The sequence below is a fragment of the Dendrobates tinctorius genome, unplaced genomic scaffold (genome assembly GCF_039654945.1).
Source record: "Dendrobates tinctorius isolate UK_male_01 unplaced genomic scaffold, ASM3965494v1 ptg000151l, whole genome shotgun sequence".
Lineage (NCBI taxonomy): Eukaryota > Metazoa > Chordata > Amphibia > Anura > Dendrobatidae > Dendrobates > Dendrobates tinctorius.
The window spans coordinates 7,520,488-7,534,992 of record NW_027361818.1 but is presented as its reverse complement, the minus strand read 5'-3'; the positions used below and the strand labels follow the sequence as shown (position 1 = coordinate 7,534,992).

The following is a 14,505-nucleotide window of genomic DNA, read 5'->3' as shown; positions in this document are numbered from 1 at the left end:
ATCTCACCAGCGACATCGCTGGGGACGGGGGTCGCTACTTACCTGTCACACCAGGCGATCCTGCGTCCTCCCGCCCGGCTCCACGCTCGTCGCTCGTTTCTCCACAGGAAGCGCCGCAGGAAGCTGACGTTCTCACGCGATCAGCGATAACCAGCAGGGGAGCCGGTTGTAGGTAAGTATCAGACATAGCGTTATCGCTAGCGTTATCGCTAGCAATATTGCTATAACGTCACAAGTTATAGCGATATTGCTGACAGGCCCTTTACTGTATGCAGCCTGACTGTATCTATTCGTCTTGATGAACCCCCTGCAGTGCCTTAATCCCCAAGGCACCTTTGTCAGGTCTGGGAGGCCTGAAAGCCGCCCCAACCTGTCTGACTACCCTGGAACATAAGGAGAGGGCTGGGGAGGACAGGAGCTGTTCAAGTCAGACCCTGTGTGGTGATGATCATGTGAGGACAGCACGTCAGAGAGAAGGGGAAGCATATGGACCTATTTTATCCTCTGTCTGCTGGATTATTGGACTCTCATCTCCTTGGACATTCATCCTGTTACTGAACTACATTCGTGTTCTGGACTATTGTATCCTCAGTGTGGTGGATTGTTTATGAACCTTCTAGTTTTGACTATAATAAAGATTTTGGGATTGTTCACACTTCCCTCGCTCTGTTGATTGTGTGGTATCGGAGAAGGACCCCGTGACACCATCTTTCTGATGTTTTGGCTTTATACCTTAATCGTTAAACTGAAGCCCTTTTCAAGGCCTTATTTATTGCTGAACAATAATAACCTGCAATGTTTCCAGATTGAGACCGGTCCAAGTCACTGATCATACCAGTATCCGTCTTGCTTATGTCTTTGGGCTTCTTGATGGCCTGTCGGCAGTTTCTATAAAGTTCTCAAACTATCTTGTCAATTGCCATTCTTTTCTATCCAACCTCCTGAGCAGAACTATTCTCTTCTCTAATGAGCCAGATCTTTAACATTTCCAGAGTAAGCTTCTTCGCTTTATGGCAAAAGTTTGTTTCAATTGATTTGGTCAACCATCTGCTTGAATGATTTCGTTTTTGTCCATGGTCATCTCAAGCCTTGATCGACATCAAAATTCAAAGCCGTCAATAACTCTGTTTTTGAAGCTCCTTTTGTTATCCAGTTTTATTGATGTTGAGTTTTATGGCTTTACTAAACATGACCCTTTTTTAAGGCCTTATTTATTGAGAAAATGTATGTGGGGGTTCAAGGCTTGAAATGGCTTTGACTCTTTTTTGACCATATCTGTGGAGTTCCTTAAAAGTCTCCTTTTGAGTATGCATCTCTGGTTTCTAATTTGCTCTCGTCCTTTCCCGTCAAGTTTCCCAGAGCACAACTATCTTCTCTTGTGAGACAGATTTTCACTTAATATTTCCAAAGTAAGAGAAAGCATTGCAGCAAAAACAATTGACATCGTTTGCTCAGCCGTCTCTTCGATTTTTAGTTTCTTTCCCTAGTTTTCTAAACATGTTTCCCGAACACCAAAATTCAAAGGCGCCAGCACTTCTACTACCTTACCACAGTCTCTTGATTTTCGGTTTTATAGACTCGTCAATAAATATGAAACCCTTATTAAATGCAAAGAATTTATGCATTTGAGCATCGATGTGTATATATAAAATAATAACTTGCCGTATTTCTAGGTTCGAACTTTTCAATGCAGCCTTTGTGTGCCCCGGCAACCTAAATATGTTAACAAGCTTCTTTTTGCTGATTTGACGTCAATGCAGCTAAGCCTTAGAAATGGAAAATCAAACTATTGTTTGAGGTTGACGGATGTATAGTGAGAAGGGACTCGCTGGGGTGATAATTTGGTGTGTCCAGCGGTTCAAGAAGCCATTATTTCTGCTATTGCATGAAGCCTCTTCGCGACTCGGGAGGGACGTTGCAATGATCGATGTTCTCAATAAAAGGTAACCAAAGGGCTCCTTGAAATGCACGCTATAATTTTCTTAATGGGGTTACCAAAGCTCTTAAACTGTTGCAACGCAATAGCTCTGAGCTCTTGCTAAATATGTTGTACCATCTAAGTCAAGGCATCAAAAGCCTTCATCCAGGTGTCAACAGTACCCTGCAATTTTACTTTTTAAAGAGGTTCCATATTGATACATATAGTGACAGGAGAGCGGAGTGTGTCATACGCGTAAACTAGAAGTAATTAGAGTTGAGCGACTTTGGTCGGATCGGGTTTCATGAAATAAAATTTGTTTCAGATGAAACTGGTCCGACTAGGGCAAAAAAAGTCAAAGTTTCGTCCGAAACCCGACCCCAATGCAAGTCAATGGGAAATAAAAGTCGGCATTGAGTGGATGAATGTCCACTTTGGGCCCAACCAGGGACGGTTAACACAACCCTTCGCCCCTTTCACGAGAGATTTTTTGTTTCTACTTTCGTTCGTATTAACTTTCCACCTGCTATCCACACAGGATAGGTGATTACTACTTATTCATCATGGGGGGGCCCGACAACTGGGACCCACAACAAATGCCAGAAAGGGGGACATTTATTCCCATTATATTGGAACGGCAGCGCGCATGCGCAACAGCCGCTCCATTCATTCCCTAAAGGGCTGCACTTGGCTTTTTCTGGCAGCTATATCAGGGATGAGTGCAGCGGAGGTCAACCTGCTACCCTGTTTTCACCGGACAACTACATTTTAAATAATTTGTTTACCTCTTAAAAAATGGGACTTAATGTAATATATGTATAATGACTCCGGCAGCAGAATAGTGAGTGCAGCTCTGGAGTGTAATACAGGATGGGACAGGTAAGTATGCCAGCAGTTAGTCGTTGTGTGATCACATTATTTATGGAGGTTGAAAACTCGTTGTTGGCAGGAGATTTCCCAATGTAAATGGGAAATGTAAACTCTGTGTGGACCAAAAGATCGTATTCACAAGCGATCGTTCCCATACATTTTGCTTATCATAAAATCATAGTGTTAGAGTTGGAAGGGACCTCAAGGATCCTCGTGTCCAACCCCCTGCTCAATGCAGGATTCATTAAACCATCTCAGACTGATGTCTGTCAAGCCTCTTAAGACTTCCATTGAAGGAGAACTTGTCACCTCTCGTGGCAGCCTGTTCCACTCATTGATCACCCTCACTGTCAAAAAGTTCTTTCTGATATCTGCTCTGTATCTTCTCCCTCTCAGTTTCAATCCATTGCTTCTCATGTTTCCATGAGCAAATGAGAATAAGGATGATCCCTCCACACTGTGACAGCCCTTCAGATATTTGTAGACAGCTATTAAGTCTCCTCTTAGCCTTCTTTTTTGCAATCTAAACATTACCAGATCCTTTAACCGTTCTTCGTAGGACATACTTTGCAGTCAGCTCACCATCCTGGTAGCTCTTCTCTGAACTTGCTCCAGTTTTTCAATGTCTTTTTTTTTTTTTTTTTAAATGTGGTGCCCAGAACTGTACACAGTATTCCAGATGAGGTCTGACCAAGAAGGAGTATAGGGGGATAATTACTTCACGTGATCTAGACTCTATGCTTCTCTTAATACATACTAGAACTGTTTGCCTTTTTTTTTCTGCTGCATCACACTGTTGACTCATGTGAAGTCTGTGATCTATTAGTATACCCAAGTCTTTTTCACATGTACTGTTGCTTAGTACTATTCCTTCCATCCTATAGATGTAATTTGTTTTTCTTGTCCAGATGTAGTCTTGCATTTCTCCCTATTAAATACCATTCTATTAGTTGCTGCCCATTGTTCAAGCTTTTCTAGATCCTTCTGAATCCTTTCTCTGTCTTCTCTAGTATTAGCTATCCCTCCTAGCTTTGCAGTGTCTGCAAATTGATTAGTTTACCTTCAGTTGCCTTATTTAGATCATTTATAAAAACATTGAAAAACACTGGGGCTAGGACAGAGCCTTGTGGTACCCCACTTGAAACACTTTTCCAACTGGATGATCAACCATTTATTACCACTCTCTCTGAGTGCAATCACTGAGACAGTTATGAATCCAATTTCATCGTAGCCTTGTCAATCCCATACTTGGTCATTTTTTTTCAATAAAAATAGTATGAGATACTTTGTTAATGCTTTCGCTGAAGTCGAGATATACTATATCGACTGCATTTCCCTGATCTACCCAGTTAGTGATTCCATCATTCAAGGAAATTAGATTAGTCTGGCATGATTTATTTGCTTCAAACCTATGCTGGCTCTGGTTAATTACTGTATTCTTATTTAGTTTATGTAAAAGGGTCTTTATATGGTCATCAATCGACTTATTATAGCGAATCATTGCTCATTAGTGGCCAGTCTAAACACCCATCAACTCTGCATAAGTAACGTATACAGTTGTGCTCAAACGTTTACATACCCTGGCAGATTTTTTGCATTCTTGGCTTTTTTTCAGAGAATATTGTTAGGGCTAGCGGAACGCACCAAATAATAAAATAATAGGAAGGTGCGTTCGCAGCCCGGGGTCCACCGTGCAGGGGTGGTAAACTGCTGCTTAGTCGACCTGTCATTGGTTACAGCAGAACAAAGTGAAGGTTCTGGAGTGGCCATCTCAGTCTCCCGACCTCGATATCATTGAGCCACTCTGGGGAAATCTGAAGGGCACAGTTCATGCTAGACAGCCCAGGAAGTTAGAGGAGGCTTGGCTTTTTGCCAAGAAGAGTGGGCAGCTTTACCATCTGAGAAAATAAAGAACCTCATCCACAACTACCACAAAAGACTTCAAGCTGTCATTAATGTTAGAGGGTCAATACACGGTATTAAGAAATGGGATATGGAAACTTTTGATCAGGGTCATTTGGATGTTTTGGATTGTCATTATGATTTAAAAAGAGAAAACACAGTAGTTTGACAATAAATGGCTTCACCCAACCACTAACCATGAGTGGAGAAAAAGTTTTGGCGTTATCATTCATATTCTCTGAAAAAAGGCCAAGAAAGCAAAAATTCTGCCGGGGCATGTAAACGTATGAGCACAACTGTATACAGTATTACTTCTTTGGTATAAATTACATCTATATATAGACTGTTGGGTTGCGCTTACAAGTGAATCTATATAATGACACCATCAGCTTTAAATGTGTCTTCTCATATTTTCACTTTTTGGTGATGAGAGAAACTAGACCACATTTTGTGGTGGAGATGATGAAATGCACATAAGTAAGAAAAAAAATAAGTATGAATCAGTAGAAGTCTGAACTTGGAGGTGAGATGGTTTGGTTAAGCTGTAAAACTGCTTCAAGGAAAGCTGTCATGTAAATATGTTCATGTCTTTAAGCACTGGAGGAGAATACGATTTTACTGGTAATCTCTAAAAATAATTCCTAGAAGTATGTTTATGACTGAGTTTCAAAGGACTAGTTAAAGGGAAGCTGTCATCAGAAAATGACCTATTGTTTTTGCATTACATGTGTTTTGTTTTTTTTTTACCACTGGTTTTCTGGATCTGGAGACATCACTTTTTCATCAACATAGAGGGAAAGATCAATTTTGACCTGTTTTGCTTTAGACCTCCAAAAAGTATGTACAGTACATAGCATGGGGGGTTCCAATAGAATTCACCATTCTGTGTTCGGTCATAGCCGACATTGGTCTCTGTCATCTCCGCCACCCTTGGAGAACATAAAACGTTTTCATGCCGAAGGCTGCAGTCAAACTGAGAGCGTTGCAAGGTGGAAAAACATCTGCCCTGCACATGAGGAATAAAAAAAACCCATTGCCCGACCTAAGACAACTCCTGATGATGAATTTCGTTCACAGCGAGTGGACTTGAGGTTCAGTAAAGGTACAGATGTCAGGAATCTAGTCTGTGTAGTCTTCATCTGCTCACTGGATGCTTTGTGTCTGATAAACCACAGCTGCCCGCAGATTTAGAATATTTCTGTGACAGCCCCCAGAGGCGGATTGTGCTGACAACAAGCTAATCGGCAACGGCCAGTTGTCTCCCTTTGATGACTACTCTTAAATGCCCTCGAAGGGTATGTTTTGTATGAGGAGTGTTTCCCCCCCCCCCTCCGGTGCGGTGAAGTCACGCAATATTGAGTTACATATGTATTGCCTAGCAAAAAATGTTACACCAAAGTTGTGTGACTAGTTTAGCCGTGGACTCGTGGTTTAGGATTTGCAGTGAAGGTGAACATCGTAGTGAATCCTCACTAGTAGTGATTGCATCGTGTACCAAGAGATAAAAGCCTGGATTGTCATCCAACTATACATAGTGGAAGAGTTAAGGCCCCGTCTCACATAGTGAGATCCCTGAAACGTCACAGGTTTTGTGTGACGCAACAGTGACCTCGCCAGCGATCTCGCTACATGTGACACATAGCGGCGACCGGCCCCCCGCTGGATATCGCTGATCGTGCTCGAATGTTCTGGGCCATTTTTTGATCGCTGGTGTCCCGCTGCCCAGCGCGCATCGCTGTGTTTGACCCCGACGAGTGACCTCGTTGGCGACGCAGAACTCAGGGACGCAGGCGGGAGTCGTCAGATAGCTGCTGTGTGACAAGGTCCCAACGACCGCCGAGGTCGTTATACGGATCTCTGAAGAGATCTGCCTGTTTGGCAGCTTACTAGCGACCATGTAGCGACGCACCAGCGATCTTCACCAGGTCGTATCGTTGTCAGGATCGCTGGAGAGTCACTTAGTGTAACGGGACCCTTACAATGTTCTCCCACCTTTAAATGGCTGATTAAGGGGCCCCGGAACAATATCGATCACAACATTTCTGGGTGGAGGGAACCTAGCAAGTAAAATGAGATTGTCCAAAGTTTTTATGAGTCTCTTACAGCCCCTCATTGCTTTGATCTCTGCACTTTCCATTACAGATTATATTCATCACACAGCTTGTTAGGTCAAGAGTTGGTAATTCAGACAAATCTAAGGGACACCAGACAATCCTGCAGTACAACACTAAGGCTAGAGCGGCACAGCGCCCGGGTACGTGTGATATTAGTTCTCAGACAAGTTGTGCGATTAAGGCTATGTGCACACGTGCGGAATTGCCGCGGCAATTCCGCAACTCCCTGCCGCGGGAAATCCGCATGCGGAAGTCCTGTGAAAAACTAGCGTCTTGCAAGCGTAATTAGCTTGCAGAATGCTAACGTTTTCCAAGTGATCTGTAGCATCGCTTGGAAAACTGACAGGTTGGTCCCACTCGGCAAACTTTTTACTATGAGGCTGCCTATGCGGCATCAGTAGTAAAAAGATATAATGTTAAAAAAAGAATTAAAATAAAAAATCGTGATCTTCTCGCCTTCCGGCGTCCCCCGCAGTGTTCCCGATCCTCGCGATGCTCCCGGCATCAGCGATGCCTTGTGACAATGACCCTAGATGACGTAGCATCACGCGAGACCGCTACATCATCAGAATTCATTGTCGCAAGGCATCGCTGAGGCCAGAAGATGCCGGGAGCATCGCAAGGATCGGGAACACTGCGGGGGACGCCGGAAGGTGTGAAGATCACGATTTTTTATTTTAATTTTTTTACAGGGATATGGTACCCAGAGCCTGGAGGACAGTCTCCTCTCCTCCAGCCCCGGGGTACCATCCGCACATTTTATGCTTACTTTGCGCATGGTGGGCACAGCCACATGTGGAAAGTAAGCGGAACAATGCATTCCTATGTGTGCGGAATCGCCATAATTCCGCACAAAGAATGAGCATGCTGCGGATTTTTCCGCAATGCGATTCCGCCGCGGAAAAATCCGCAGCATTAGCACAGCATGTGCGGAATGCCATTGAATACAATGAGTTGCGTTGTGCAAGTGTTTTCGCCATGAAAAAAAAGCGGCAAAACGCTAAAAATCTGCAACGTGTGCACATAGCCTAAATATAAAAACCCGGAAAAGAAAAGTTGCTGCCAGTTGGAGTCTCAAAACGACCTCCATTGCGATCTGAGGGCAAAGTTGTGCGCAACTCCAAATCCAACAGGCCAGAAATTTTGCAATGAAGAAGTGGAAGCAGAGCAAAGAGTGTCTTACTTTGGCCTCAATCGCTCCATCGCTCCGTGTGGGAATCGTCTGAATTTTGCTTTTTAAGGATTTGGACTAAAGCTACAGGGTTGGACTTTTTTTTTCTATAAAGTCACATCGCTCCCACTATACGAAAGTGTAAGTTCAAATATACCGCCAATAATTTGCAAGAAATGAAAACCTCTCTAAAGCTCGATGATTTTGGGGGATTTTATGCTGCTTTTTTTTCCTGTGGAATCTAAATTAAAACAAGACTTTGGGCCCAGATTCGGGAAACCTTTCAGGTCGCACTTCTGCCATAAAAAGCTTTGAAAAGGCATAACATTTCGACGTGATTGAAATGTCGCGACTTTTTGAGTTCTTGTGCCGTCTTTGCAAAATCTGTGGACCCCGGTAGTGGGGTGTGGAGACCACTGCTCATCTAGTCGCGGTGGGACTGGAGACGGATTTGTAGCGAGGGGGACGTCACTCGTCAGACGCTCCTGATTCATGGAGAGGTGTACACGGCTTTGAGTCTCGCTCTTTGATGTGAATCTTTGTCTAAAAACTGTGTGAACGCAAAATACTTGCAAAATTCATTGTGGGTTTTTCCAAAGGGGAATATCTGTAGCAAATTCACATTCTTCTTTCAAAAGAAATTAAGGTGTTGCAAAACTGAAAATAAATCGCACGTCCTTTTCTGCACGGGGAATATTTCCACATCGCGGCCACTTTCTCAGTGCTGCATTGTGGCAGCATTAGGCTGTGTGCACACGAAGCAGATTTGCAGCAGATTTTACCGCGCAGAAACGTTGCATATCCGCATTGTGATGTACAGTAGCCTTAAAATCAATGAAAAATAAAACCGCTGTGCAGACGCTGCAGATTTTTCCGCGCGGTATTCCTGCAGTACAGAATCCGCAGCATGTTACTTCTTTTGTGCGGTTTTCCTTCTCCCCTGTCGCCAAATCCGCAGGGGGAAAACCGCAGGAAAAATGCAGGTCATTTGACCTGCGGATTTCTTCCATTCTGCGCGGAAAAATCCGCAGGGCTAAAAAGTACGTGTGCACTCAGCCTTACCTTCCCATGTCGTGACACATTGTATCCAAATGCATCCATGCGGTATCATGTGTAGCACTACCATGTAGCGACTGACGCAGAATTCCACCAGAAACTCTCCAACTGTGACGTGGGTGAAGATGGCCTCCATTCTCTGGCTCCTGGCTCCATTATGTACCCGTGTGCACGATCTGGGTGTGCACGCTTAGTGTGAGAGCGCCAGCTGTCCTCATACTTCCAGCAAATCTCGGCTTATTCCTTGTACAGCGGCTGTATGCCCCCTCTGCACCCCCCCGTATGCCCCCTCTGCACCCCCCACCTGTATGCCACCTTCGTCCTCACATCGGCACCCCCCCCCTCCGTCCTCACATCTGCACCCCTCCTCCGTCCTCACATCGGCACCCCCCTTCCGTCCTCACATCGGCACCCCCCCCTCCGTCCTCACATCGGCACCCCCCCCCCTTCCGTCCTCACATCGGCACCCCCCCCCCCTCCGTCCTCACATCGGCACCCCCCCCCCTCCGTCCTCACATCGGCACCCCCCCCCTCCGTCCTCACGTCGGCACGCCTCCTCCGTCCTCACATCTGCACCCCCCCCTCCGTCCTCACATAAGCACCCCCCCGCTGCACCCCCCACCTGTATGCCACCTCCGTCCTCACATCGGCACCCTCCTCCGTCCTCACATCGGCACCCCCCTCCGTCCTCACATCGGCACCCCCCCTCCGTCCTCACATCGGCACTCCCCCTCCGTCCTCGCATCGGCACCCCCCCTCCGTCCTCACATCGGCACCTTCCCTCCGTCCTCACATCGGCAAACCCCCCTCCGTCCTCACATCGGCAAACCCCCCTCCGTCCTCACATCGGCAAACCCCCCTCCGTCCTCACATCGGCAAACCCCCCTCCGTCCTCACATCGGCAAACCCCCCTCCGTCCTCACATCGGCAAACCCCCCTCCGTCCTCACATCGGCAAACCCCCCTCCGTCCTCACATCGGCAAACCCCCCTCCGTCCTCACATCGGCAAACCCCCCTCCGTCCTCACATCGGCAAACCCCCCTCCGTCCTCACATAAGCACCCCCCGTATGCCCCCTCTGCACCCCCCACCTGTATGCCACCTCCGTCCTCACATTGGCACCCCCCTCCGTCCTCACATCTGCACCCCCCCTCCGTCCTCACATCGGCACCCCCCCCCCTCCGTCCTCACATCGGCACCCCCCCCCTCCGTCCTCACATCGGCACCCCCCCCCTCCGTCCTCACATCGGCACCCCCCCCTCCGTCCTCACATCGGCACCCCCCCCTCCGTCCTCACATCGGCACCCCCCCGTATGCCCCCTCTGCACCCCCCACCTGTATGCCACCTCCGTCCTCACATCGGCACCCCCCCTCCGTCCTCACATCGGCACCCCCCCCCGTCCTCACATCGGCACCCCCCCCCGTCCTCACATCGGCACCCCCCCCGTCCTCACATCGGCACCCCCCCCCGTCCTCACATCGGCACCCCCCCCGTATGCCCCCTCTGCACCCCCCACCTGTATGCCACCTCCGTCCTCACATCGGCACCCCCCCCTCCGTCCTCACATCGGCACCCCCCCCTCCGTCCTCACATCGGCACCCCCCCCCTCCGTCCTCACATCGGCACCCCCCCCCTCCGTCCTCACATCGGCACCCCCCCCTCCGTCCTCACATCGGCACCCCCCCCTCCGTCCTCACATCGGCACCCCCCCCTCCGTCCTCACATCGGCACCCCCCCTCCGTCCTCACCTCTGCACCCCCCCGTATGCCCCCTCCGTCCTCACCTCTGCACCCCCTCCTCGCACACCTCAGACTCCCCTTCCCTCACACCTCTGGCTGCTGGGGAGGGAGGTGCGGAGAGAGGGGTGAGGTGAGGACACATTCCAGATGTTATGTAATGAGCAGGAGAGCGGGGCCTGGGCCGGGAGCCAGAACCTGTGTCCACAGCTGTGCGCTGCCCCAGTGTTTGCCTGTGTGTATACTGGGAGTACACCGCCGTGTGCACAGCCCCTACCTGCGGCTGCCGCTCAGCTGTCACTGCCTGCAGTCAGCTCTGTGCTGCTGATCCTGAAGGCGTCACCTCCCACGGGTTACACCCTCCAAACCCGGGCGTGTTACACAGCACACAGGTGGTCACATGGCTACAGAACAGCTTCACAGGATTGGGTCACTGTATCACCCTACAGGGGGAGGAGAATCATAGCTCTTATCTGTATCACCCTGCAGGGGGAGGAGACTCCTGGCTCCTTCAGGTCTGTATCACCCTGCAGGGGGAGGAGTCTCCTGGCTCCTTCAGGTCTGTATCACCCTGCAGGGGGAGGAGAATCATAGCTCTTATCTGTATCACCCTGCAGGGGGAGGAGTCTCCTGGCTCCTTCAGGTCTGTATCACCCTGCAGGGGGAGGAGAATCATAGCTCTTATCTGTATCACCCTGCAGGGGGAGGAGTCTCCTGGCTCCTTCAGGTCTGTATCACCCTGCAGGGGGAGGAGAATCATAGCTCTTATCTGTATCACCCTGCAGGGGGAGGAGACTCCTAGCTACTTCAGCCTGTATTACCCTGCAGGGGGAGGAGACTCCTAGCTCCTTCAGCCTGTATTACCCTGCAGGGGGAGGAGACTCCTAGCTCCTTCAGCCTGTATTACCCTGCAGGGGGAGGAGACTCCTAGCTCCTTCAGCCTGTATCACCCTGCAGGGGGAGGAGACTCCTGGCTCCTTCAGCCTGTATCACCCTGCAGGGGGAGGAGACTCCTAGCTCCTTCAGCCTGTATCACCCTGCAGGGGGAGGAGACTCCTGGCTACTTCAGCCTGTATCACCCTGCAGGGGGAGGAGACTCCTAGCTCCTTCAGTCAGTTTCTCCCTGTAGACTCGCAGCTCCCTTTTGTAACCCGGCTGGGGGAGGCACTGCTCTTTGCGGCTGTCACCCTTCTGAGGGCGGGGCTGGTGTCCCTGGAGCCGGCAGGAGAGGGCAGGAAGTCCAGGCTCAGGATGTCAGGGAGGACAGGCAGGAGGGGGCTGTGATAGGAGAGGAGGGATGGGGCGGTGAAAGCGAGGCTGGTGTTCCGGAGGGGGAGGAGGAGTGGAGACACAGGCTGGGGGGAGGGGAGCTTTCTTTGTTTGAATACAGACTGGAAAAAAAAGAGAGAGAAAGAGACAGAGTGAAAGAAGAGAGAGAGGGGCAGATAGACAGCGGGGCACGGGCATTAGAATCCGCAGGACGCTAGGGTCTCATCTACACTGTACGGTATCGGTGACCGCAGCCGCGCCGGGGGGACGCCACTCTCCGCCGGACTTTGGGGGATTATTGCGCTGTGTCTGGATGGAAGGAGAAATGAGGGGTGATCACTAGAAAAGGACACATGAAGGTAAGAGCCGGACCCCCAGCTGTGGGCATGTGCGGGGCGCGGAGACCGGCGCCGGCAGCAACTTCACAGACAGCGGGGATTTAAATGCCGGGGTTTAAAGGGACCAGGAGTCTGCAGAGCGCCGCAGAGTCTGCTCCGCACACAGGGTTAATGTGGTGATATGGTGGAGAGCGGAGCTGGATTCCGTTGTGTATGGGGGGTTGAGCTGCTGTTGATGCTGGATGCCTGTAACTCTGGAGGACTGAAGGGGTTAATGTCTTGTAGTAGTGATCACACCGCCCGGCGTGCGGGAGATACATACTGATCGGCTACACACAGGGGGAGCCTGGAAACCTGTGCAGGGGGCAGAATGACATGCAGGAGGGCATGCAGTGCAGAAGGCTATGCAGGGGCAGGAGGGCATGCAGTGCAGAAGGCTATGCAGGGGCAGGAGGGCATGCAGTGCAGAAGGCTATGCAGGGGCTGGAGGGCATGCAGTGCAGAAGGCTATGCAGGGGCAGGAGGGCATGCAGTGCAGAAGGATATGCAAGGGCAGGAGGGCATGCAGTGCAGAAGGCTATGCAGGGGCAGGAGGGCATGCAGTGCAGAGGGCATGCAGTGCAGAAGGCTATGCAGGGGCAGGAGGGCATGCAGTGCAGAGGGCTTTGCAGGGGCAGGAGGGCATGCAGTGCAGAAGGATATGCAAGGGCAGGAGGGCATGCAGTGCAGAAGGCTATGCAGGGGCAGGAGGGCATGCAGTGCAGAGGGCATGCAGTGCAGAAGGCTATGCAGGGGCAGGAGGGCATGCAGTGCAGAAGGCTATGCAAGGGCAGGAGGGCATGCAGTGCAGAAGGCTATGCAGGGGCAGGAGGGCATGCAGTGCAGAAGGATATGCAAGGGCAGGAGGGCATGCAGTGCAGAGGGCATGCAGTGCAGAAGGCTATGCAGGGGCAGGAGGACATGCAGTGCAGAAGGCTATGCAGGGGCAGGAGGGCATGCAGTGCAGGCGGCTATGCAAGGGCAGGAGGGCATGCAGTGCAGAGGGCATGCAGTGCAGAAGGCTATGCAGGGGCAGGAGGGCATGCAGTGCAGAAGGATATGCAAGGGCAGGAGGGCATGCAGTGCAGAGGGCATGCAGTGCAGAAGGCTATGCAGGGGCAGGAGGGCATGCAGTGCAGAAGGATATGCAAGGGCAGGAGGGCATGCAGTGCAGAGGGCATGCAGTGCAGAAGGCTATGCAGGGGCAGGAGGGCATGCAGTGCAGAAGGCTATGCAGGGGCAGGAGGGCATGCAGTGCAGAAGGCTATGCAGGGGCAGGAGGGCATGCAGTGCAGAAGGCTATGCAAGGGCAGGAGGGCATGCAGTGCAGAAGGCTATGCAAGGGCAGGAGGGCATGCAGTGCAGAAGGCTATGCAAGGGCAGGAGGGCATGCAGTGCAGAAGGCTATGCAAGGGCAGGAGGGCATGCAGTGCAGAAGGCTATGCAAGGGCAGGAGGGCATGCAGTGTCCAGGAGCAGGGGGGTATGCAGTGTGGATGACATGCAGTGACTATTAAATGAGTACGGAGTTGCATGCATCATCTCTTGCAGCATGCAGTGACCTGGGGCAGGGTGATAATCATTGGCTTGGTGCAATGTGGGGAGGGGACATTGTAGAGGATCAGGATCATGCAGGGCTGTACAGTGACAGATGCTTGCAGTGCCTTGGTGCAGTGTACAGGGACCTGGGGCAGGGGATAACCACTAGTTGCATTGTTATGGACAGGATAGATGTAAGGGGCAAGGTGACAGTCACACTGACCAACGTGCACAACTTACTATGGCCAGGCTGACATGCCGCGACCAGATGCCATGTCCAAGGGTCTGCAGTCAGTGAGTGGTGGGGTACAGGGTGTAGGAAGATTGGGGTAGTGCTGAGCAGAGCTTGCAATACACAGGGGCATGGTCTGTTACTATGTCCGGCCATTGCCATCTGGCCAGCCCCTGTGTGTGTTTCCAGCTCCTGGAGAGTGGTGCAGTGATTGTAGTACCAGGGATCACTGGTAAGAGGAGGTTGTTGGGAGTGTGGCTGCCCTGTGCCTGGCACGCCTTTGTGTAAGGGCTGGTGCCGTGCAGGGGTTAATATGCCGTCT

The 14,505-nt window shown here is 50.4% G+C and overlaps 1 protein-coding gene across 7 annotated transcripts in view; it reads left to right on the top strand.

Annotated features, from left to right (window-relative positions):
- The window catches only part of KDM6B (lysine demethylase 6B), a 128,567-nt gene that overhangs the window by 56,392 nt on the left and 57,670 nt on the right, over positions 1 to 14,505 (top strand). Inside the window, exon 1 of one of the 7 annotated variants that reach the window (XM_073547052.1) lies at positions 12,140 to 12,395. The exons of the other annotated variants lie outside the window; for them this stretch is intronic. The gene's annotated coding sequence lies outside the window, so the exon portion shown is untranslated. Of the gene's footprint in view, positions 1 to 12,139; positions 12,396 to 14,505 lie in introns of those variants that run through there. 7 annotated transcript variants of the gene reach the window in all.